Genomic DNA, 24,729 nt, shown 5'->3' with positions numbered 1-24,729 from the left:
CGACCTGCTGTCGGTTTAATTTTTATATTCCTGTATAAGTACCGTAATTAGACGCCGGTTCGAGCGCCAATCTCGTTGCGATCGTGCGCGCTTTATGGGAATTCGATGGACATTTAGTAACGAGTCTTACGATGTTACGACGCGTGTCACGCGCTTTTTCTATTGACAAATCGGGGAATAGTTTGCAGGAAGTATGGCGAGATAAATTTCTGACGCGACGGAGTTGTCTATGACGGGACCCTGAAGGGGTCGACGACCTTCATTTTCCGAATTGGCGCAAGAAATAAACGAATTGACCGGGTGACAGAGAAAGCGAGGTATTCAAAACTGAATTTCTAGGGACGCGTTTCAACGTTTATATATATAATTTAATTGTTTAATGTTGCTTCAACATCAAAGGTCATTAGCAACACGGTACATTTTCTTACAATATATTATTTTCTTCTGTCAAAACTAGTGAATAGTTCCTAGGTACTGTGGGGGGTTGAAAAGTTGGGGGTCGAGACGTTACGGGGGGGCAAGAGGAAATTAACACTAGGTTTACGGGACGAATACTCTTAATTGACGATTATTGAGAAATTATTCGACAATTTTGTTTCTTTAGGTAAATATTATAATAAAATAGTCATTTTCAGTGCTCCGCAAACTTAATGCTGGCTCCTCCGATTCTCTCGGAGGATTTGTACGGTCCACACGCTGACATTATACTTGACGAATGAGGATGATCCTACCGAGTTCTCGAGGCAACGGTACAGACAGTACTGCTACATCGTCTCTCGACGCGCCAGGACGCTGCAGAGGTCAGCCACCATTTTAATTAAGGTGACATTTCGAATTTTAGGGGCGAGATCAGGAACGATCCGGCCGAGTATTGATCGTGGCCGGTGGACCAATGGCATCCGGAGGGCGTCCATTGTGTTTCGGTGTCCGGGGATTCAGGGAAAATCGTTCGGATGAAGTGCGGAGGATCGTGCGAGGCCACGGGAGGCCAACGGAGGCCACCGGAGGCCACGGGAGGCCACGGGAGGCACGGAGTCTGCAGGGAGGAACTGCTGACACGTGGGCGGCGCGCATCTCGACGATTGGCCCGAGCGAACTCCGCCTATCCTCGACTTCCTTTCCTCGAGCACGAGAAACAGCGTCGCGCAGCGTCGCGCCGACTCGCGCGTCCATTACGGAGGCTGCGATCGTTCCGTCCTCGATCGAGCAACAACCGACCAACAACCGAGCAACGACGCAAAGCGATTTCCTGCGGGCGACACGCTGCCGCGCGCCTCGTCTCGATCGGTCCTCGACAGCGTCTTCAACCCGAGCCGGCGATTATAATTGATTATTTCTCATTTCTAGAGAAATTCCAATCTAGAAGCGAATGCCTACTTCTTGCCAATTTTTATTTCGTACGGAGGTCCACAGTATGATTATACCACTGCTCCATTGGAAACACCGACCAGCCCCATCAGGAGTAACACAAGTACCTCGGAAAAATATATTCAAAGAGATTGATAAACAAAGTTGTAAATGGTTCCAAGCATCGTCCACGACGTTGCACGAGCATTGTCAATTTGGTTGACGGCAGACAGTGAATTTTCTCGCATTTATGGGAAAAATGAGCAGACGCAACTCGAGACGGTAGAAAGGCTGAAATGATTTGAGAATGCAAATTTATTACTTCCAGCTTGTTAAAGTTGTTAATAGACTGCGCGTCTTCGGGCATTTATGGCTTACGAACATTTTCGAAAAATGCTACAACACAAGATTCGATAGAAATTTAGTACGATTTTCGTTTGTTTCGGATCCACGTAGGCTGTTCCCGCGAAAAATAGGATTTTATTTCATTCTATTCCCTTGAAATTTGACCGGAAAAATTGGAAATTGCCTGAACATCCGCGGTCTAGTTATCATGAATGAAATGCCTGCGGTCTCTTGCGATCAAGACAATTTTTATTTCGCCTAAAGTCTTCGGTTGCCAGAAAGACTAAACTGTATGGAGTGTAACCGGTCGTTCCATCGATTCAACGCTATTGTTTTCGAGTACCCTGGACCGAAGGACTCCTCGCGAAAGTTAACAATACCTGCAAAAATGGCGTCTGCTGTCGAGCACGACTAGTGTTCCTTCTCGAGAAATTTTATAATTGATTATTTCTCATTTCTCGAGAAATTCCAGTATTTCTCGAGTTTCAATCTAGGAAAATTCTTATGAATGTCATTTGTTTTACAACATATTTTCGGAAATGAATTTTCAGTTCACTCAACTTGCACATTACTAATCAATCGCGTACGTATAAGCATATCTACAGGCAGCATATCAATGCCTACGTATGCATGTCTGCAATGTGAACATTTATAATAATTGTTGCGAACGCGTGTCGACGTGAGGTAATGCACACCCAAAAGGACAACCAATCTTCAACTTTTGGATGTTCTGTATACGATAAAGCCAACATCCACGCAAAATGAAAGAAATTTTTCTACGGCTACAGATTTTGTTACGAAAAAAGAAGTGGATTGTCTGATTCTATATCGGACGCATTACGCTTCTTAAGAAGTCATTTAAAAAGTATAAAAATAATAAATATTATAAAGTTTAGTATAAAGTATAGTATATACTTTATAAGTATATATTTATAAGTATACAAATAGTATAAAGTTTAAAAGCGTACAATTTATCGGTTATATTTAGCGTCTATTTGTTCCTTGTTTTTATATACTGTGAATGTGTTTATGAAATGTGAAAATGTTCTTTGTCGATTGTAACGAACAGAAGTCAGACAATCATTTCTTTCCTTCTCTAATGATATTCGTAAGGCTTTCATAAATTCTTTCACATTGTCTAATACTTTGAACAGCCCGTACTCGTTTTTTGTCACGATTGCGTGATATCCAGTCTAGCGAAAATCTACAATAATCTCTGAATGTAAGTCAGCAAAAACAGGTTTGCGTTTGAACAGTGTTCGAACAGTGCGTGACATCGTAACGTGTCAACTTCGTAATTTTCCACTTATGTAGGAAAACCGATGATACATGGCGAACAAAATCCACTCCAATTTGCGAACGAGCATTTCGATAACTCGCACGTTCACGTGCACGCTTTTAATCGTTTTTTACACGGCAGCCTGCCAACCGGGAAGAACAAGCGAACTCGTCATTTGTATTCGACCTCCTTTTTTCAACGGTGTTCACATTTACATAGCTTTTACTTGTTTTTCTAACAAGCCTCGCGTTAACGTGTCGTAATATCGTGAATATCAATTATGTTTACACGAGCCTCCATAAATCATAATACCCACAAATCACTCGGCTAACAGGTTGCCGTTTACTTGCGGAAACCGTCTTTCGATCGATGAAATCTCGATCGAGATGTCTGCTTCGACAGGGAGAGACTAACAAAATATGTTTTACATTATTAACACAGTTGTTAACAGTGTTTCACAGAGATATTAACAATAATTATTAGTTGCTTAACAATGAACGTTTGACTCTTGCTCTTCAGTTCATTTCAGAACGAATATATTGATATATTCAGTGCAATTTCACGACAATCAAATTAATTTATATTTAATAAACTACTAAACAGTTAAATTTGTCTGAGCAGATTGCGTCAGTTCCGTATGTATAAAATGAGAAAAAATTTAAATAAATATTCTAGTAAACGTTCTAGGTCGGAAGGAACGTTCGGTTTTCGAGTTAAGCTAACTCCGAGCGCAAAGGGTTAAGTAAGAACCGGTATTAAAACGTGAAGTTCGCAGTCCTCGCGTATTACGTCGAAAGTCTTTCAATTCGAGATGATCGCAGGGTATCGATACCTTTAGATTACCGTCTGGACGACCGATCGTTCCGGCGATAGTCATCGCCGCTCATAATTCCGACAGATATTGCGCCAGGCCCCCCGCGGGTCCAAAGTTCGATAAAACCGGCTGGTGTTCTTCCTGTAGATCGGCGATCGTGATCGATCGAGAGACGACACCATCGATCCGCGACTCCGTCGTAGACTGGCCCGAAAAGTTCCCTTGCACGAAAGCTTATTAAAACGGGTCTCCGCGATCGAATCTACGGCGCGGAGATAAGGCGAGCGTGTGCGCGCATCCTGTTTTGATTAGTCGCGGCAGATTTGTATTTTTGTCGAAAGCCGATAAGATGCGGTGGAGATCCAGCCGAAACCGCCTTCGAGGCTTACGCGAACGGAAGTCGACGGAAATCGCCTTAATCTTATCTGAAATTTCACCGTTAGCCGTCGCGAGGGAACGAGAGTGCTTGCGAGGAGGTGGCCACTTATTCAAATTCAGGAGGCCGCGTTGCTTCCGTTCGAATCAATTTGCCAACAACGCCTCGTACGCGACACCCCTATGCGACAACCCGTTCTTTTCGCGCACAGCTGCGGCGAGTATTCGAATAATTTCAAATAGCTTCACATTAATCTTGAACTTCGCCCGATAGTAGAATCAGAATCTTATCTCCTTCCGCTGCGCAAAATTCCAGCAACAATTTTACAGGAGTGGTGTACCGTCTTCTAGTAGTCAGCCATCTTGAGTGTTCTCATTATTAACCCTTTGCACTCGAGTGGTGACTCCGAAGCACCACTAGAAATTGTTGTGGCATTGTTTCAAAGAAATTACAAAAAAAAAAAAATATTACAAAATATTTGTTACATTACAAAGTTCGTGTTTAATAGATTGCTAAACATTTAAATATTTTATGTAGACATCGGATCAGTTTCGTATGAGTAAAAGATTGTAAAACGGAAGAAAAATTTTGTTTTGTATTGAAAAAGGGTTAACCCCTTGCGCTCGGGGCCATCTAGACTCATAGTGTCCCCTTAGACATCCGAGCGTGAAGGGTTGCTATTTTCGAAATTTGTTACCAATTGTGCCAATTGTTGCCGTTTTGTTTTCGAAATTTGTTTCTTGCCTGACCTCGTGGCTGAAAACGACGAGCTCATCGGAACTCTCTTAGCATCCCCAGCTAACGAAGCGGCCGGGACAATGGCTTCCGCGGATTACCATAATCCACCGCCCAGGCGTTGCGTGAACAGTTGGAATTATAACGTACGCGATATGTGTGACCAGCCGACGTTCCCACACTTATCCGTCTGAACGGCGAGGAAAACAGGTGGCCCGGCAAAAGACACGACCCGTAACGAGCCGGTATCGTTAGCCTGGCCCCGCGACTCGTTTAGGGACTTTCAACATGACGCAACCATGGCGAATCGGTGTCTTCTTTCCCGGAAAATTCTCCGTTCCGAGAGGTCACTGCGTTGCTCTCTTCTCGACACAGGTATTGGCACCGTCAACACTAGGTTTACGGAGCACTAAAAGTGAATATTTTACATTACTTTATAAAAATAAGAAGAATGTGTCTATTCAAGATTTTTAGCCATTTTTTAGATAATATATACCCAAAGAAATACATTTGTTGAGTAATTCCACGTAGATGGATCTTCACAATCTCAATAACCGTGAATTAAAAATATTAGAACCCGCCATTTTGACGGGTCCCGTAAACCTAGTGTTAACAGAAGCACTGTTTATTAACAGCCCGAACTGTACACGCGATCATCCATTAACACGATGGTTGCCATGTCGGTCGTTTATGCGAGCGACACAATTTTTCTTCGTACGCTTCTGTTGCGGTATATTCGCATAAATCAATTTTTGTTGGAACCGTCGAAGGGGGAGGAAATAATTCGTAGATCAATTCTAATCTTTTAGTTTCGATTCCGATGACGCGATTATTTTGATCTTGTGGGATATTTTCACATAATTGATTTGTATAATAATAAGCCTGAACCGTACACGCTATCATCCATTAACACGATGATCGTCATGCCAGTCGTTTATGCGAGCGACACAATTTTTCTTCGTACGCTCCTATTGCGGTATATTCGAATGAATAAATTTTTATAGGGGAGAGGAAATAATTCGTAGATTAATTCTAATCTTTTAGTTTCGATTCCGTTGACGCGACTATTTTGATCCTGTGGGATATTTTCACATAATCGGGTGATTTGTATAATAATAAGCCCGAACTGTACACGCTATCATCCATTAACACGATGGTTGCCATGCCAGTCGTTTATGCGAGCGACACAATTTTTCTTCATACGCTCCTATTGCGGTATATTCGAATGAATAAATTTTTATAGGGGGGAGGAAATAATTTGTAGATTAATTCTAATCTTTTAGTTTCGATTCCGTTGACGCGACTATTTTGATCCTGTGGGATATTTTCACATAATCGGGTGATTTGTATAATAATAAGCCCGAACTGTACACGCTATCATCCATTAACACGATGGTTGCCATGCCAGTCGTTTATGCGAGCGACACAATTTTTCTTCGTACACTCCTATTGCGCTATATTTTGTTAGAACTGTCGAAGGGGGGAGGAAATAATTTGTAGATCAATTCTAATCTTTCAGTTTCGATTCCGTTGACGCGATTATTTTGATCCTGTGGAATATTTTCACATAATTGATTTGTATAATAGTAGTCCGCCGGTCCCCCATTATTGGCTATGATTTTTGGTTCATTTAATAGGACTTCACGTTCATACAAGAGGATTTCGCTCAGCTGGAGTTCGATTAAAAACTGCTGAGATTTAGTTGATATAAACGGAGCTCCACTGTAATCGAAAACGTTTTACATTTGAAACAAATGTAATTGGAAACGGTTCTACTCTATTGGAAGTCCTTTCGTTTTTCTTCCGAAGAAAGTCTTCTTCGTAGCATTGTATACAAAAATATATGTTACAGGGAATGTGCAGAAAGACGACAGAATATTTTTCAATAAAATGAGCCACATGTTTTATATATATATATATATATATATATATATATATGTTTTAAGAAGAATGGTCTAGGGAAGCGGAACTTCCCATTGTTTCGCTTAACCTCGGTTTCCAGAAGCTGAGGGAGTCAGCGTATTTGTTCTAATTGTTACCGAGAATCAAGGCGAGCCTGGCAAATCGGTCCGTTACCGAAACGTATTGTATTTGTTTCGCTCGTCTAGACTCGTTCGATCAGAGATTGCGCTCAAAGCAGACTGATAATGCCTCGCAGTTTTCGAGATAATGCCTCCAGCGAGGCGCAATTAACCACGCAGTTTGCTCGCGCGCCGTTCTCAAGAATAAGTTCGCACGCGTTTTCTAATTCAGCGATTATCGTTGCAGAGAGTTCCTTCCTTCGGTTTCGTCAAGGGTTGAAGAGTTAAGTGCGCTTTGCGCGAGCTGCTCCCGTTGCTAGGCGCTGTTTGCTCGAACAATACCTAAATGTTAATTTTCCCCACGTGTTCGTCGCCAACTTCTTAATTACACTCGACAAGAACGATTTCAAACGGTGAAAAGATATTTCACTGTATTCCAGTCATATGTATACATTTGTTAAGAACGAAATCTCACGTACGCACACGTCGGCGACGCAAATGGGTTAAAATAGCGAAAGGATTAAAAGAGTTTAAAAATATTGTATCATATTGTTAGAACTGTGAAGGAAAGATTGCAATCTTCAGCAATTTTGTTCAGCTCCTTTGGCAATTTTTGCAGAAAGATCCACAGGGTTTAGTTATTATTAAACTGCAGGTCTTCGTGCACTCGTAACAAAATTCAGTAGATAAAATTAAAAATTGTAGGAAAATTACTAATTCCACTAATCACTAATGGGAAAAATACTATTTCTCATCTATCGAAACTAGCAAGTAAAGAAATAACATTCTACTTATTTTCTATTTCTTGTAATCGATGCAGACAATTTTTATTTCGCATAAAGATCCGCAGTCCGGTTATTACACAATGACACCGTGCAACTATGAAAGAACGAGGGAGCGTTTAAATAGGTAGTATCGATTCGATGAAGGTGTGCGGAAGGAATTGATTTCCGATACTTCGGCGACCGGAAACGGGAAAATTTCGTGAAAATGGAAATCGACAGAGGCCGGGCAAGACGCAAAGGGTTCATCCGGTAGGATAAAAAGCGTAGTTCGAGGCAGATAGAACGAGTAGTGGGAACGAGCGCGGGTTCTCAATGTTCTCATACGGCCCGTACGAGTTAATAGGGCCTAAGGGACGGACCCTTGCGCGTACACCACCTACACCTGCTTGGGCCGATGTGTGGCTGCACCTCGCACCCCATTTCATGGACGGTGAGCGTGGGAGTGCAGCTTCGGGCAGGCCCTCACGCACAAACACACTCGCGCGGACACAGACGAACACGCACGAACAGAGGCGAACACGCACGTTCTCGCGAGCGAGCGAGCATATGCGAGGCTCCTCCGGGGCTACCTAAATGCACCCTCTTTTCTCCCGGCTCTGCGATACGTCTCGCCTCGCCTCGCCTCGCTTCGCGTCGCGCGACTCCGAGACGGCCGAGGCCGACAAACAACGGCCAAAAAGGAGAAAGCGCGATCGCGGACAAACTATTCCGAAATTCCTGAGCATTCAGCCCACGCGTTTGTTCACACGGATGAACAATTGGACGCCGGACCAACCGGTCGAACCCCGCCCCACTCCCCCCCAACCCCCTCCATCCCTTCCTCGTTCTACACCCGCGACCCTTTCAAATCGGACCGGCTCCGGAATTTCGCGAGTCGGCCCTTTAAACGACCCCGCTCCCATAGGTCACCACCGACTCGCCCAGTTTCTCGAGAAGACCTCCTTAGATCCTGACACTTTGCTCTTTTATTCGCCCGTGGCGATCGACCGGATCCCATCGAGTTCTAATTGTTTCAAACCTGTCCCCGAACCGAATATCGGTACAGCGATAAACAATTGTTATCGGTGATCACGCCTACGAGGATCAATCCACACAGAAACGCGAATCAGAGTGGGATATTGTCGTTGCTTTTGTCGTAGATAGAGAATGCCCTGTGGAGCACTGCTCTGGCTCCGTTCGAGTTCAGAGCGACAAAGCCACGCCCATTCCGGGCGTTTCATTTTGATTTATTATTGCCTCTAGGCTTTCAACTGACTACCAGTTCTCCTGTAACTATATGCTACCGATACATTACGCTTGTACATCCATCTTCTCTCTCTCTCTCTCTCTCTCTCTCTCTCTCTCTCTCTCTCTTATCCCCCTCCTGTCTCACCGGTACCACTCAGAACGTTTTACGTGAGATAGATGGTCTTCGATTTCCTCCGTTTATTATCAAATATACCGACGTGGAAGTTCACGAGACAGAGATTACTCTGGAGAAAACAGCCCTGGCTCTGTCCAAGTTGTGAGAGCAAGAAAACCACGCCCACTCGGAGCAATCTACAAACAAATTACAGAACGATAAACTTGGCAATTCCTATTTTCAGCTACTACATTGCCTGGGAAGATCGCGAGGCAAAGACAGAGTCACAGACAGAAATTTCTCTGTGAATCATGGTTGTGGCACTGCCGAAAGCTGTGGGGGCAACAAAACCACGCCCACTCGGTGCAATCTACAAACAAATTACAGAACGATAACCTTGGCAATTCCTATATTGGGCTACTACATTGCCTAGGAAAGTTCCCTGTGAATCATGGCCGTGGCACTGCCGAAAGCTGTGGGGGCAACAAAACCACGCCCACTCGGTGCAATCCAGAAACAAATTACAGAACGATAACCTTGACAATTCCTATATTGGGCTACTACATTGCCTAGTAAAGTTCCCTGTGAATCATGGTCGTGGCACTGTCGAAAGCTGTGGGGGCAACAAAACCACGCCCACTCGGAGCAATCTACAAACAAATTACAGAACGATAACCTTGGCAATTCCTATATTGGGCTACTACATTGCCTAGGAAAGTTCCCTGTGAATCATGGCCGTGGCACTGCCGAAAGCTGTGGGGGCAACAAAACCACGCCCACTCGGTTCAATCCAGAAACAAATTACAGAACGATAACCTTGACAATTCGTATATTGAGCTACTACATTGCCTAGGAAGATCGCGAGGCAAAGACAGAAAGTTCTCTGTGAATCATGGTCGTGGCACTACCGAAAGCTGTGGGAGCAACAAAACCACGCCCACTCGGTGCAATCCGCAAACAAATTACAGAACGATAACCCTGTCAATTCCTATATTGAGCTACTACATTGCCTAGGAAGATCGCGAGGCAAAGACAGAGTCACAGACAGAAAGTTCCCTGTGAATCATGGTCGTGGCACTGTCGAAAGCTGTGGGAGCAACAAAACCACGCCCACTCGGTGCAATCCGCAAACAAATTACACAACGATAACCTTGACAACTCCTATATTGAGCTACTATATTGCCTAGGAAAATCGCGAGGCAAAGACAGTAAGTTCTCTGTGAATCATGGCCGTGGCACTGCCGAAAGCTGTGGGGGCAACAAAACCACGCCCACTCGGTGCAATCCAGAAACAAATTACAGAACGATAACCTTGACAATTCGTATATTGAGCTACTACATTGCCTAGGAAGATCGCGAGGCAAAGACAGAAAGTTCTCTGTGAATCATGGTCGTGGCACTACCGAAAGCTGTGGGAGCAACAAAACCACGCCCACTCGGTGCAATCCGCAAACAAATTACAGAACGATAACCCTGTCAATTCCTATATTGAGCTACTACATTGCCTAGGAAGATCGCGAGGCAAAGACAGAGTCACAGACAGAAAGTTCCCTGTGAATCATGGTCGTGGCACTGTCGAAAGCTGTGGGAGCAACAAAACCACGCCCACTCGGTGCAATCCGCAAACAAATTACACAACGATAACCTTGACAACTCCTATATTGAGCTACTATATTGCCTAGGAAAATCGCGAGGCAAAGACAGTAAGTTCTCTGTGAATCATGGCCGTGGCACTGCCGAAAGCTGTGGGGGCAACAAAACCACGCCCACTCGGTGCAATCCAGAAACAAATTACAGAACGATAACCTTGACAATTCCTATATTGAGCTACTACATTGCCTAGTAAAGTTCCCTGTGAATCATGGTCGTGGCACTGTCGAAAGCTGTGGGGGCAACAAAACCACGCCCACTCGGAGCAATCTACAAACAAATTACAGAACGATAACCTTGGCAATTCCTATATTGGGCTACTACATTGCCTAGGAAAGTTCCCTGTGAATCATGGCCGTGGCACTGCCGAAAGCTGTGGGGGCAACAAAACCACGCCCACTCGGTGCAATCCAGAAACAAATTACAGAACGATAACCTTGACAATTCCTATATTGAGCTACTACATTGCCTAGGAAGATCGCGAGGCAAAGACAGAAAGTTCTCTGTCAATCATGGTCGTGGCACTGCCGAAAGCTGTGGGGGCAACAAAACCACGCCCACTCGGTGCAATCCAGAAACAAATTACAGAACGATAACCTTGACAATTCCTATATTGAGCTACTACATTGCCTAGGAAGATCGCGAGGCAAAGACAGAGTCACAGACAGAAAGTTCCCTGTGAATCATGGTCGTGGCACTGTCGAAAGCTGTGGGAGCAACAAAACCACGCCCACTCGGTGCAATCCGCAAACAAATTACACAACGATAACCTTGACAACTCCTATATTGAGCTACTATATTGCCTAGGAAAATCGCGAGGCAAAGACAGTAAGTTCTCTGTGAATCATGGTCGTGGCACTGTCGAAAGCTGTGGGGGCAACAAAACCACGCCCACTCGGTGCAATCCGCAAACAAATTACAGAACGATAACCTTGGCAATTCCTATATTGAGCTATGATGGAATTTATGTTTGAACAGTAGAGTGGAGTATAACACTTATATATATATACTGAGCGTAGGAATCACATCTGAACACTTCGACGGTCGAATAGAGAAGAACGATCTTTCCATACGCAGTTCGGCACACGCGTTACAATCAGTCACGTGACAACGCTCGGCATGTATTATATAATAAGAGATGGCGCGATTAGACGTGCTCCAACAAGCTACTACATTGCCTAGGAAAGTTCCCTGTGAATCATGGTCGTGGCACTGCCGAAAGCTGTGGGAGCAAGAAAACCACGCCCATTTGTCCACATAGAGGTCAATTAGAACAGGACAACGTTCCATCGAGAGTTCTATTGTAAAATCCATTGACAGTGGAGAATCATGAAATATCTGAACGCATCCTGAAGCAAAGATTGCTCTGTAGAGCAGTGTTCTAACTTCATCGGGAGAGCAATGGAACCACGCCTACTTGGATCATTCCCGTCCCTACCCTAACTGCTCCAGGAAGATTCAAACACGTCCGAAAACTGAAGATTCTTCACTCGTTACTTCAGTCTCACCTGGAGACCGAGGTGAAGAATTTCGAGGAGTTTCTCGAGGACAAAAGGTCGCCGGTACACGGGTTTTCGGGGCGTCGACGTAACAACAGCAGGGGTATTAATTGGCTGGGCAGTTGCGGTCGCAATTAGAACACGATCCGTTGACCAAGTTGTTAACCGGGGGAAGTTGAGCGCGATCGACCCGAAAGGAACGCGTCGCTGGAACGCAGCCTGGAGAGTGAAGAAGGTTTCGAGCGGGCAAAAGTAGCAGCCAGCCGCCGCGCCGCGCGTATCAGCTGTGGAACAGGTGCCGGGTTCTCGGACGGAGGAGTAACGGCGAAAGCGACCAACGAACGAAGAAACGGAACGAAACGAACACGACGAGAGAACCGGAGAGAGAGAGGGAGAGAGAGAGAGAGAGAGAGAGAGAGAGAGAGTCGAAGACGATGCGGCCAGCAACGAGGCACGCGCCAAATCGAACGAAACACGCCAGTCGGCGTGCACAGCTGCTGCACAGGGCAACAGGAGCGGACCGACGAACCGGCGGCGGCCTCTTGAAAATTAAAACCTGCCCCACGAACACGCTTTCAACGCCGGAAGCCCATTATCCTTCTCTCTTTCTCCCTTCCTCCCTCTTTCACTCTCTTTCCTCCGGCGTTTCACCCGCCGCGCCGTTCCCGGCCGATCCTCTCCGTCTCGCGGCTTCCTCTCGCTCCTGGCCCGTATCGGAATCGGGGCGAACCGCTTCCTTCCGCGATCCATCGATCCAACGATCGCCGGACCCTTCGTTCCCATCCTCTCAACACGTCTACGAACCGGTTCGCGCGAAGTTTCGAATCGCAGTTGCCTGCTCGTTTTCTTGATCGATCTATTTGATCCACGTTCCTTGGTTACGAAAAGGGACAATGTAAATCCTGATCGGTTAACGGACTATGGCGAACGAAGCGAATTCGTACGATTCTTGGATGGGAATTTCAAATCGACTAGAATCGTGTCACTTTTGCTTTGTGCATCACTAGACTGCGGACGTTTATGCAATTTCGAATTTCAAAGTGGAACGAGATAAAATCCTATTTTTAACACGCTCGCGGACGCAAATGCTATGAAAATGAATTTTCACAGTGATGCAAAATGACGTGAATGCTACAGCATTGAAATTTTAAAGCGAATTTTTATTCATTTAATTTTATGCAACCTTAAGTTTTTGTAATTGATATGCATTTCAAATTGAAATTTGTTTTTGTAATTGATAACACATTTCAAATTGAAATTTGTTTTTGTAATTGATAGGCATTTCAAATTGAAATTTGTTTTTGTAATTGATACACATTTCAAATTGAAATTTGTTTTTGTAATTGATATGCATTTCAAATTGAAATTTGTTTTTGTAATTGATATACACTTCGTTTGTCATTACTAATGACAGTTAACTTATTATTATTGTTTATTTCTAATCAGATTTCGGACAGTACAACAAATTTGTTTTTTGCTGTACCCCACCACAATGTAAATATTAACCGTAACCTTTTCTTTTATATTCAATTCTAATCGATGTGGTCGTTAATGACCTAGCTGTTAATGCGACCACTTTAAAATAAACGATATATAATAATAATAATAATAATAATAGTTTCAAGAAAAATTGTCTGTCTATTTTTGCAGCTCACTGAAATTTTTACTGTGCCCGTGATTGTAGATCCAAAACAAATAAAAATCGTGTTAAATTCTCTCGAATTTTGTCGGAAATTTCCATAAGCCATAAATGCATAATGATCCGCAGTCTATACGTCACTCACTGGACAGTTTGACCCGTTTGAATCATTGCGTGAACGTCATACTAACACTGGAACTATCGAAACAGTCAAAATGACTGGTGGATGATTTTTTCTTTCAGGATTAGTGAAACTCTGAAAACGTTTTCACGAGAAATTTTTTAATATATCTCTTCTTTGAATTACATGTTTACCATAAATATCGTACGAAACCTGAGCAAATTCAATCTTGCTGTTATTACAAAGGGATAAGTCTAAGTCACGTTTAGGGCTCGGATAGTTCGGTAAAATGACCGTTCCAGATTTTTTATTTTACGATTACTGAAATTGTAAAGAAGCGAAATGATTAAATAAATATATATAGGAGAGCGTGTATTATAATACGAATCGCACAAAATCCAAATAAATTCAGTCTCGTCATTTTTATAACACAACATGTATTAATCACTTTTAAGGCTCGGCAGGCTTAGTGTTAAATAGCCGAGTTAAATTAGTCGAGAAAGAGAAAGTACAGGGTGCTGCGATCATGCATAGATCAATTACCGAAAAACGTTCGGTACCCTGTATCGTTTCGTGTATTCAGACCGAAGTAATTGCAGAACAACGAAAGTCTACAAGCTTGTTACTTCGGTTGATAAATTCACTAAAACTTATCAAAATGAAATATGTAAAATAAGTACCACCCTATTAGAAACATCGCTTGCCGTTGCAAGCTTATAAAAATTCGATAAGAAAAACAAGTGCCATCCTGTCTACAACAGATAAACGAATAAATGTTATCCCCGGAAGTACCGAGCACTCGATGACCACACAGCGAGCACGAAATGCCCGGTACAGTGAGTTCCCGCTACAAGTCAGTTGCGCGGTTCCGGCGAGAGACATTTAGACGAAATCCGAGCCCCTCGCCGAACGTCGCGTTTGAAATACACAGTGCACGCTGGAAACGTAAATGTTACTATCCGTCTCTGTGTCATGGACCTATCACACAGAGACGGTTAGTGACAAGAAGGCTGAGAGCTTACAAAAATGGAATATGTACAGTAAAATAAGTGCCGTCCTGTCTACAACGGATAAACGAATAAATGTTATCCCCAGAAGTACCGAGCACTCGATGACCGCACAGCGACCACGAAATGCCCGGTACAGTGAGTTCCCGCTATAAGTCAGTCGCGCGGTTCCGGCGAGAGACATTTAGACGAAATCCGAGGCTCTCGCCGAACGTTGCATTTGAAATACACAGTGCACGCTGGAAATGTAAATGAGCCTCGCGTCTATACGGCCAGAACCGGGGACATACGGACGGATCATAAACCTATGACACAGAGACGGATAGTGACAAGAAGGCTGAGAAAATGTCTTTCTCCGATACAATTGTTGCGCGTAGAAACGGACAGCGAAGCTCGATGTATCGTACACCCCGCGGTGGTGCGGGTAGTTCCAATGACTTTCAACCGCGAAGCTTGCACTGACTTACAACGAGAGTTCGCTGTATGTCAACAACACGGGTCTTGCCAGCGTGGTGTATCGTCCAGGAGACATACCCGAGCCGTGTTACGTTTACGCTCCTCGGCGTGCGAGGCTTTTCGAGTTTCTAGGCCCCTCGCGGGGTATACACCGAGGTGGTGTGGGTAGTTCCAATGACTTTCAACCGCGAAGCTTGCACTGACTTACAACGGGAGTTCACTGTCTCATGAGAACTAGAAAACTGTCTTCATGGAGACTACGCGCAGTTTGCGCGCACGGCGAAGCAAATGCTTTTGGAGCACGGCACAGGGACGAAAAGGGCAGACGAGAACGATTTCGCTTATCAAGGATCATCTTCCGAGCGAAGGCAGGTGTTTACCGGTCGATCGGGCAACTTTCCCGAATCGCGCAGTAAGAGAATCGCGCTAATCGTAGAGGTCGTGGCTAATGAATTAGCGAATCCCCGAGGTCTATTACACCGGGATCGTTCCGGGGTAGCGGAGACAGACGACAATGGACAATCAGCCGTCGGTCTATCTGACGGAAAAGAATTTCATCGGTGCTCGCCGAGCAAGCAGGCAAGCAGAAGAAAAAGACGGTCGACGAAGAAGAAGAAGAAGAAGAAGAAGAAGAAGAAGACAATGTCGCAGGCAGAAGTGACGTCGGTGGAACGCGGCAATTGTGCGATACTCGCCGGTAAAAAAGTCGTCCTCGACGGCAACGAAATCGCGCATTGTTCGGTAGACCGGTGACCTGCGAACTCTCCCACAGTCCATGGTCTGAGCGGATCGTTTCGACGCCAAGCTGTGTGCGTGTTCTTTTTCTTTTTCTTTTTCTCTTTCCCCAACGAAAACGCGAGCGCACAAGACAGCGCACACGGCGCGACGCGACGACGCATCCATGGAAACGCGCGTGGAAAATTTATACGCACCGTTTTCTGCAACGACGACACGCTCTGCCGACGCGATCCTCCGGCGGCCGATCATTTATTTAACACTCGACACGTTTACGTAATCTACTTGACACGGGAACGCGCGAACAAAACGAAGACATTATACGCACGCCGTCGATCGATATCCATTTCTCCACCGAAACACCTCGAGACCCCAAGTTTGCTAATCCTCGGGAAACGAACGTTCACGATAGATAAGCCTGTTCGCAGACTATTAGGCTCGTTGTGCTCTACACGGTCTTTTAGCCTCGGCAAGCTATGACGAATTCGTGCAATTAACTTCTTCTCGCAGCGCAAGTCCGTTCTTTAACGAAGAACTTTTTGAAACGTGGATCGAATTACTTGAATTCTGTTTGAGAGGTTAGAAAAATTAATTTAGCGTCGGTGTTTGTATTTTATTGTGCGGTTCGACCCTCGGAAAAAATTTATTTTAACTACTGCATAGGTTGTGTTACTTAGGGCCGTTTAAGGGGGGGAAACCTTGTGTAAAATGAAATTTTTGAGCATTTTTTTTTTTTCTTGTTTAAATAGGTAGGAGATTTCCTTAAGAATACGAGAAAAAAGTTAGAAAGTGATCAGAGGTTGTACGCTATTTTATTAAAATCGATGAACAATATTTTTGTTTTCATTACGACGTTAGCACTAGATTTACGGGACCCGTCAAAATGGCGGATTCTAATATTTTTAATTCACGAATATTGAGATTGCAAACACGGATCGATGAGGAATTGTTTAACAAATTGATTTCTCTAGGTATATATCATTAAAGAAATGGCTGCAGATTTTGATAGATATATTCATGTTATTTTTATAAGGAAATGTAAAATAGTCTGGAATTTTTAGTGCTCCGTAAACCTAGTGTTAATGAATGGTACCTCAAATTTGAAATCGATCTACGCATTACATTCTCCAAAACAAAATTCTTGAAAAACAGGCCATTTACACAAGATTCCCCCCTTGGATTCTCGATTATCACCAGACTGCGAATTTTATGCATTTATAACGCATTACAAAATGCAAGACAGTGAAAACATTTGAAGAATTTCATGGAAAATATTAGCAAGAGAAGTGGATGTCTCGATCTTCTCGCCGCTGATCTCACCAACGTAGATCATTCGAAAAACCATGTCCGACGAGAAAATGGACTGTGTCCGTTCAATGACGCTACTACGTTTGTACGAAGCTGAATGATTTTCTCCCAGATAAGAATCTCAATTGCTCGGATACCTTGTTGATTCACGAGTAAAATGGTTGCTGCCGGGGTCGACCGATTTACTACGAAAGCCAGGAAAGCGATCGATCCTCGATCGTCGAGGCGGTTTCGATCGGGCTCAGCTTTCCGGGAAAGGATGCGAAGCAGAATCACCAACCGGCAGAACTCGTTTCGCGCGGTAAGTATAATTATATTTGGCCGTTGTCGCGAATCGGAGACGTTTGACGGTTATGGCGATTCACTGTTTGCTGGCTCGTCGACCGAAATCTATCTGGTTTCCGTAATCTGCTCGGTGGCGAGCCACAATGTGGTCATCCACGCGCGATTATTCGTAACGCGTGCTTATCATTTTCCCGCGCTTCCGCTCGCGATTTCTCGAGTTTCCTTGCTTCTACACCGCACAATGGCGGACTCGGGACGTGACCAATTTCGAGTAAATTCACGGGAACATTTTATGTGTACCGGAGAAAGAAGAAATGCGAGTCTCCTGGGCCAGTTTTCAGCGATTTCGAGACGACCGAACGCCTCGTTCCGATTATTAACGGTTCCGATTATTAATAGTTCCGGGCATCAACAATTCAAAAGGAAAAAGTGTTGTTTGATTTCGAGACGACCGAACGCCTCGTTCCGATTATTAACAATTCCGATTATTAACAGTTCCGGGCATTAACAATTCAAAAGGAACAAGTGTTGTTTGATTTCGAGACGACCGAACGCCTCGTTCCGATTATTAACAATTCCGATTATTAACAGTTCCGGGCATTAACAATTCAAAAGGAAAAAGTGTTGTTTGATTTCGAGACGACCGAACGCCTCGTTCCGATTATTAACAATTGCGATTATTAATAGTTCCGGGCATTAACAATTCAAAAGGAAAAAGTGTTGTTTGATTTCGAGACGACCGAACGCCTCGTTCCGATTATTAACAATTCCGATTATTAACAGTTCCGGGCATTAACAATTCAAAAGGAAAAAGTGTTGTTTGATTTCGAGACGACCGAACGCCTCGTTCCGATTATTAACAATTCCGATTATTAACAGTTCCGGGCATTAACAATTCAAAAGGAAAAAGTGTTGTTTGATTTCGAGACGACCGAACGCCTCGTTCCGATTATTAACAATTCCGATTATTAATAGTTCCGGGCATTAACAATTCAAAAGGAACAAGTGTTGTTTGATTTCGAGACGACCGAACGCCTCGTTCCGATTATTAACAATTCCGATTATTAACAGTTCCGGGCATTAACAATTCAAAAGGAAAAAGTGTTGTATCAACGGTCGGCAATAGGCTGCACCCTCGCACGTTGACCACGGGAAAATTGGATCAATATTGGATCGCTATTCGTAGCATTCCGCCGGAGCTTTCAAGCAGTATAAAATGCATCAATTGCAAGAAACGTAAATAAGGTCAACGATAAATAAAACGATAAATGCCCGGATTGTCGTATTTCAACACTAGAACTGCCGAGTAACAAATACATCTGATGTACAGAGATTACTGTGTATATGTCCCAAACATCTAGCCGATGAAAGTCCCAGAAGACCCGTGTTTGGGACGTACATCGAGTAGACACTGTACGTTGCTTTGTAATAATGACGAGACTATCAAACCTCGGACCAATTTGATTCAGTTCATTCAGAAATATCCGAAGAGAACATTCTTATAACTTCAGCAATTGTGAAAGGAAAAATTAGGGACATTTTCATAACAGCAACACGAAATTGCAGGAACTTTTGCGCCGACAGTTTTGTGCTAGGTCAGCGCACAGGTTCGAGCCCGATTTCGTACTCGAACAGGACGAGGAGTTTAATAAATGTAACATATATCAAGAAGAAAGGAAGATCAGGAAGATCTAATCGTAGCGAAGAGATTCTCACGGCGCGCATGGTTGCCCGGAGCTCGCCTAATATCATCGCGAGATCCGACAGATGGTCCTTCTTCGCGAATCCGAAGAGATGTAGAATCGTGGGCCAGCGCTCGCTATTTGATGCGCAGACTAATTATCGGTGCGTCAACGACCGAAGCCGAGTAGCGAGGCTGAAATTCTCGGATCGGCGTGATCGGTATCGAGGGAAAAACCGGGCAGAGCCGCGATTCGAAGGATGCGTCGGTGCACTCCGTCGGGCCCGACCTTGCACGGTACCATTTTATTGGCGATTTAGCGCGAAGCCACACCTTGCCGCGGGCGACGCGCATCGCGAACAAAAGGAGAGGTCCCCGCGTTGAAAGCAACGATGCGCGGTTACGGATCATTATGCGCGGCGGTGGCGAGAGGTCCGGCGAGGGAGGAGGCGTTATTATCGAGCGGAGCGGTGCGGAGCGGTGCGGAGCGGTGCGGAGCGGAGAGGATCAGAGAGAGAGAGAGAGGGCGAAATTGCCAAGAGAAGCAAACCGTGTGGAACCGACCGGGAACAAACCTAGACGCACCGATTTTCATGAAATTTATGTCGGAGGTGCTTCTTCGACAAATATTAGCCGTAGAAACACTTTCCACACACAGCTCCGTGCAGCACGAGGTGTGGTTCAAAAGAAACCGGACTGTGTCTGAAGATTCGATGGCTTTGTTCTCTGCACCCTTCTGCATCAGTTTTTTTTTCTTTTATATTAGGTTGGGGGGGAAAAGAAATCCATTAGTTTTACGTGAACTTCGAGACTTTATTTAACATGTTTCGGATTGTCCGATTGGGGTCAGATGTGCACCGTTTTGTTCTATAATTTGTTGCCATTTTAAAGGTAGCTTCGTAATGCCTCTCTCAGAGAAGTCCTGGTCCCTACTGTAAAATGTACCGAATTTTCTTTTTGTTGACTTCGATTTTTAACACCCTGTGACTCACAACCGAATGGACCAAACAAAAAACAGCAATTCGAATTTTTTCAGTGCGAAATCTCACCTTTCCAACGAGCATGAATCTGAAATTGTTTGATCGATACTTTACGAGATATCGATCATTACAGCCATCTACCGGAAAAATAATGGATTTCTTTTTCCCCAACCTAATGTATCGTTCATTTTAAGGTGGTCGCATTAACAGTTAGGACATTAGCGACCACATGGTTTACAATTGAATATAGAAGAGAAGGTGTCGCGGTTAATATTTACATTGCGGTGGGGTACGGCGAAAAACAAATTTAGAACAGTTTATATATAGATCAATATTGTAGATTTGATGCTTTCACCGCGTCCAAAAGGAATTTGTATAGATCAATAGATTTTTGTATATGTATTGTATGTATGTATTGTATTGTATAGATCGATAGATCAATAGATTTAAAAAACAGAAGGACATTTCCAATATTGTTCTCGTTTAAACTTGTCACGAGGTCATTTTCTGGATCGTTGAGAAGAGAATTTAGGACATTCGAGTAGGATATGTTGGATGTTGTTATATGCGCGTTAGAAACAATTTAGTAGCGCCGTGGTTCCGCCATTTGCCTCTCGGCAGCCGTTCGATTAACTCGACTTTTTGAAATATTGTCAATTCAAGTGGCAAAACACTTGGTCATAAACACTCGGTCATAATTTCTTCTATTTATAACAAATTTCCCAAATTATACAGATCAACACCGTTAAACAACATTTTGTTGGTCGCCGAATAATGAATAATTTATTTCATTAAGGCTATTCCATCTCATTCATTCCACATGTCTTCATATGAAAGCCACATCTGTATTTATGCATTATACGATGTTCATTTCAATTTTTATTTCAATTTCTCCGCTTTCTGTTTTGTGGAGTTAACCGATTTGGCAAGCGAGCCGCTCATTTATTGTTCAATTGCAAAGATTTGCCGCAGAGACGGTCAAACTGCTTAAGTAAATTCTTTTTGTCTTCCAGATCGGAGTTCGAGGAGCGACGCTTTGACATTGTAGAAGAGACCGACGCGAATACTCGAAGAAAATGATTTCCAACAATTAGTTGAGGGCCCGTGCAACTGTTGGAATCGCTATGTTAACGCAGAAGGGAATCACGATGAAAAAGATGGAAGCCTAATCGAAGCTGGCTGGTTTGAATGTAGAGTCTCTTTCCATTGTTCGGTACATTGTATTTCAGTAATATATATATTTGTTAAGTAGGAAATTTCATGTACACACACATCAGCAACGCAAATGGGTTAAAACAGTGAAAGGATTAAAAGAGTTTAAAAATATTGTATCACGTGTTAGAACTGTGAAGGGAAGAATGCAATCTCGAGCAATTTTGTTTAGCTCCTTTGGCGATTTTTGCAGAAAAATCCACAGGGTTTAGTTATTATTAGACTGCAGATCTTTATGCGTTTGCAACAAAATTGAGTAGATAAAGTTTGAAATTGTAGGAAAATTTTTTAAAATTTCAAATCTCAATATACTATTTCTCATCTATTGAAACTAGCAAGCGAAGAAATAGCATTCCACTTAGTTTCTATTTCTGTTGTAATCGATGCAGACAATTTTGCATAAAGATCCTGGTCTCAAAGTCTTGTCTCTTTCCATTGTTCAAGTACCTACATCGTCGAGTCGCAGAGCCACGCGATTATAGCGCAACCAGATTGCAAGTAGCACGCGTTAAAATTCCCCGCGGCTGCGAACAGGTTAACAGAGCTAGCTATGGGACTATAATTCGGAAATATTAAGTTATAGCAAGTTCTGACTAGGCTAGCGAAGATCGCGAATAAAGAAAGGTGTGTATTGTTCAGTTTTCTTTCGTCAAGATTGATATGTCCCGCGAGCTTTCCAACATTTCAAAAAGCTGACGATTCGCAAAGATCGCGAAGATCGCGGAGGATCGTTCGCGTAGGAGAGACGCACGGCGCATAGATCCACACGATCCAGAAATCCCGACCCCTCGCCGCCGCGAAAAACGTTGCGCCGCGTCGCTGGCTGCGTGCACACACCGGTGATGCACTTTAATGCAATCGTAGACGATTGACCTTGGTCGAACGGCCAATTAGGCGCGCAACGTAATGGCACGCGTGCCAGCCGGCAACGGCAGACGAACCTCTGCCTCCACCCGCGAGAAAACTTTGATCCCCTGACCGATCCAGACCCCGGACCCGCTCCCATCATCTCCGTGATTTTCCCCGAGAACGACAACAATAGACCGATCTACCGATCTGCCGATCCGTGTCGCTCTATCTTTGCTGTTTCGTCCGCTAAATATTCTCTGTTCGTTCTGTATCTCGGCATCTCGCCTCGCGCAAATCTTTTTCACGCTTCAGGTGCCGCGAGACTGTACACGGATTTCTTTTTCTTAACAGTCTCGTCTCGATGGCAAAAAGTTGCATGCAATCGGAGCGATTTATTAGTCAAATGAGGACTAATAAATCGTATAAAACGATCCTATGAAAATTCTTCGATGCCACTAATACGTATCGATTCCTATATAGTTTAGGTATATGATAACTCAAGGTACGTAATTGTTCTTTACACTACCACCCTGTCTAATGGCAACTCTTTTCAATTCTCATCAATCCCGGCGCTGTAATAATCATATCTAGAAGCTTTTGCAGCGCACGATAAACACAGCGAGAAGTCATTGGCTACTGGCAATTTTCGAGATTGTGCAACCATAATGCAAACAATTCGAGAACGCGGAATGACGCTTCGTTTCCAAGATAATTGCTGAAGACTGCACGATATGGAACGCGTACGATACCTCAGAATCTGACTGGACATTGGAAATGCGGTAAGTTTGACGAAACTCGCGCGACACATCGAAGCATAGTTCTCGGAGGAACGTGTAGGCACAACACGTACTTTTCTTATCGACGATTATTCGAGGTGTGGTGAAAATAACCCCCAAGGTTGTCTAGAGTCCCCATCATTCTAAAGCCTACGTCGAATCGAAGTGGTTCCTACGGAACGAAATTGCAAAGAAGGAATCAGTTTCTCAGCACACTGTAGGTCGAAGATACTCTAACTTCCTTGAATGCAGAAGACTGCGGCACCCGTTCCAGTTTCAAAAGCCGAAGAGAAAATTAATCTTCAAGCATAGCGGAAGCTAAGAAATTAGAATTCTGAAACCAAGTATGCGGTAAAGCTTCCCACTCTATCGAATCGAGCGTACGCTCAGAATAAAATCGAGAACGCAGAGACGACGAAGATTCAACCCTTTCTTTGTCCTAAGTTGCACACCGAAGATTCGAATAGCGGCGGTGAAAACAAAGTCTGAAATCAAGTACGCGTGAAACTATCAAGCCTACTCTAGCATCAAATTGAACGTGTGCTCCAAATAGAATGAAATTGCTAGAGCAAACGTGGTCGGTCAACAAGGGAGCATATTCGAGCTGCACGAGTCGATTTCGCTGAAACCTATGTGCTGGTACCCTAACACTGTCGGATGTATACTAGACGAGGATTGTTCGCATCTAAATGCTCGTCCGACGTACTCCAATTTATTTTCAATGCGACCGACTGCATCGAAGAAACGGGCGTACTAACGAGGAAAAACATTCAAGCTGCACAGAGATCGCTTTCGATTAAAACTATGCAAGAGTCCGCTTCCCGAAAACAGCGTGAATACGTAGAGTGAGGGACCCAATTACTGTGGCTATATTAATTACACGTGTTTTTAACACGTTGACTGCCACGTCGTCCATATGTGGGTGACGGAGAATTATTTGTCCAGGTTATAAAATGAATTTTTACGTTAATATATTCACCGCGACAAGTTGTATTAGTATCTGTAAAATGCAAGAAAGTTGGAGGACTATACCATACATTTAATTTTTTTCAATTCTTATTTCGTTAAATAACTTACTTTGATTGTATGGAATTTTTGAGATCTCTTGTTTGGCAGTCGAAGTGTTAAAGCGCAATGAATATTTAAAAAGAGATATGTATGACATACACTATTCTCTACACTCTATCGGAAAATTCATTTCTGAAAATATGTTATAAAATAAATGAGATGCATAAGAATTTTCCACGAGAAATACTGGAATTTCTCGAGAAATGAGAAATAATCAATTATAAAATTTCTCGAGAAGGAACACTAGTCGTGCTCGACAGGAGGCGCCATTTTTGCAGGTATTGTTAACTTTCGCGAGGAGTCCTTCGGTCCAGGGTACTCGGAAACAATAGCGTCGAATCGATGGAACGACCGGTTACACTCCATACAGTTTAATCTTTCTGGCAACCGAAGACTTTAGGCGAAATAAAAATTGTCTT

The 24,729-nt window shown here is 43.7% G+C and overlaps 1 protein-coding gene across 2 annotated transcripts in view; it reads right to left on the bottom strand.

Annotated features, from left to right (window-relative positions):
- Nucleotides 1–24,729, bottom strand: part of Pnt (ETS transcription factor pointed) — a 265,759-nt gene that overhangs the window by 6,635 nt on the left and 234,395 nt on the right. The window lies entirely within an intron of this gene.

Source organism: Halictus rubicundus, chromosome 2, assembly GCF_050948215.1.
Source record: "Halictus rubicundus isolate RS-2024b chromosome 2, iyHalRubi1_principal, whole genome shotgun sequence".
Taxonomy (NCBI): domain Eukaryota; kingdom Metazoa; phylum Arthropoda; class Insecta; order Hymenoptera; family Halictidae; genus Halictus; species Halictus rubicundus.
This window is presented reverse-complemented; position numbering and strand designations above follow the sequence as displayed.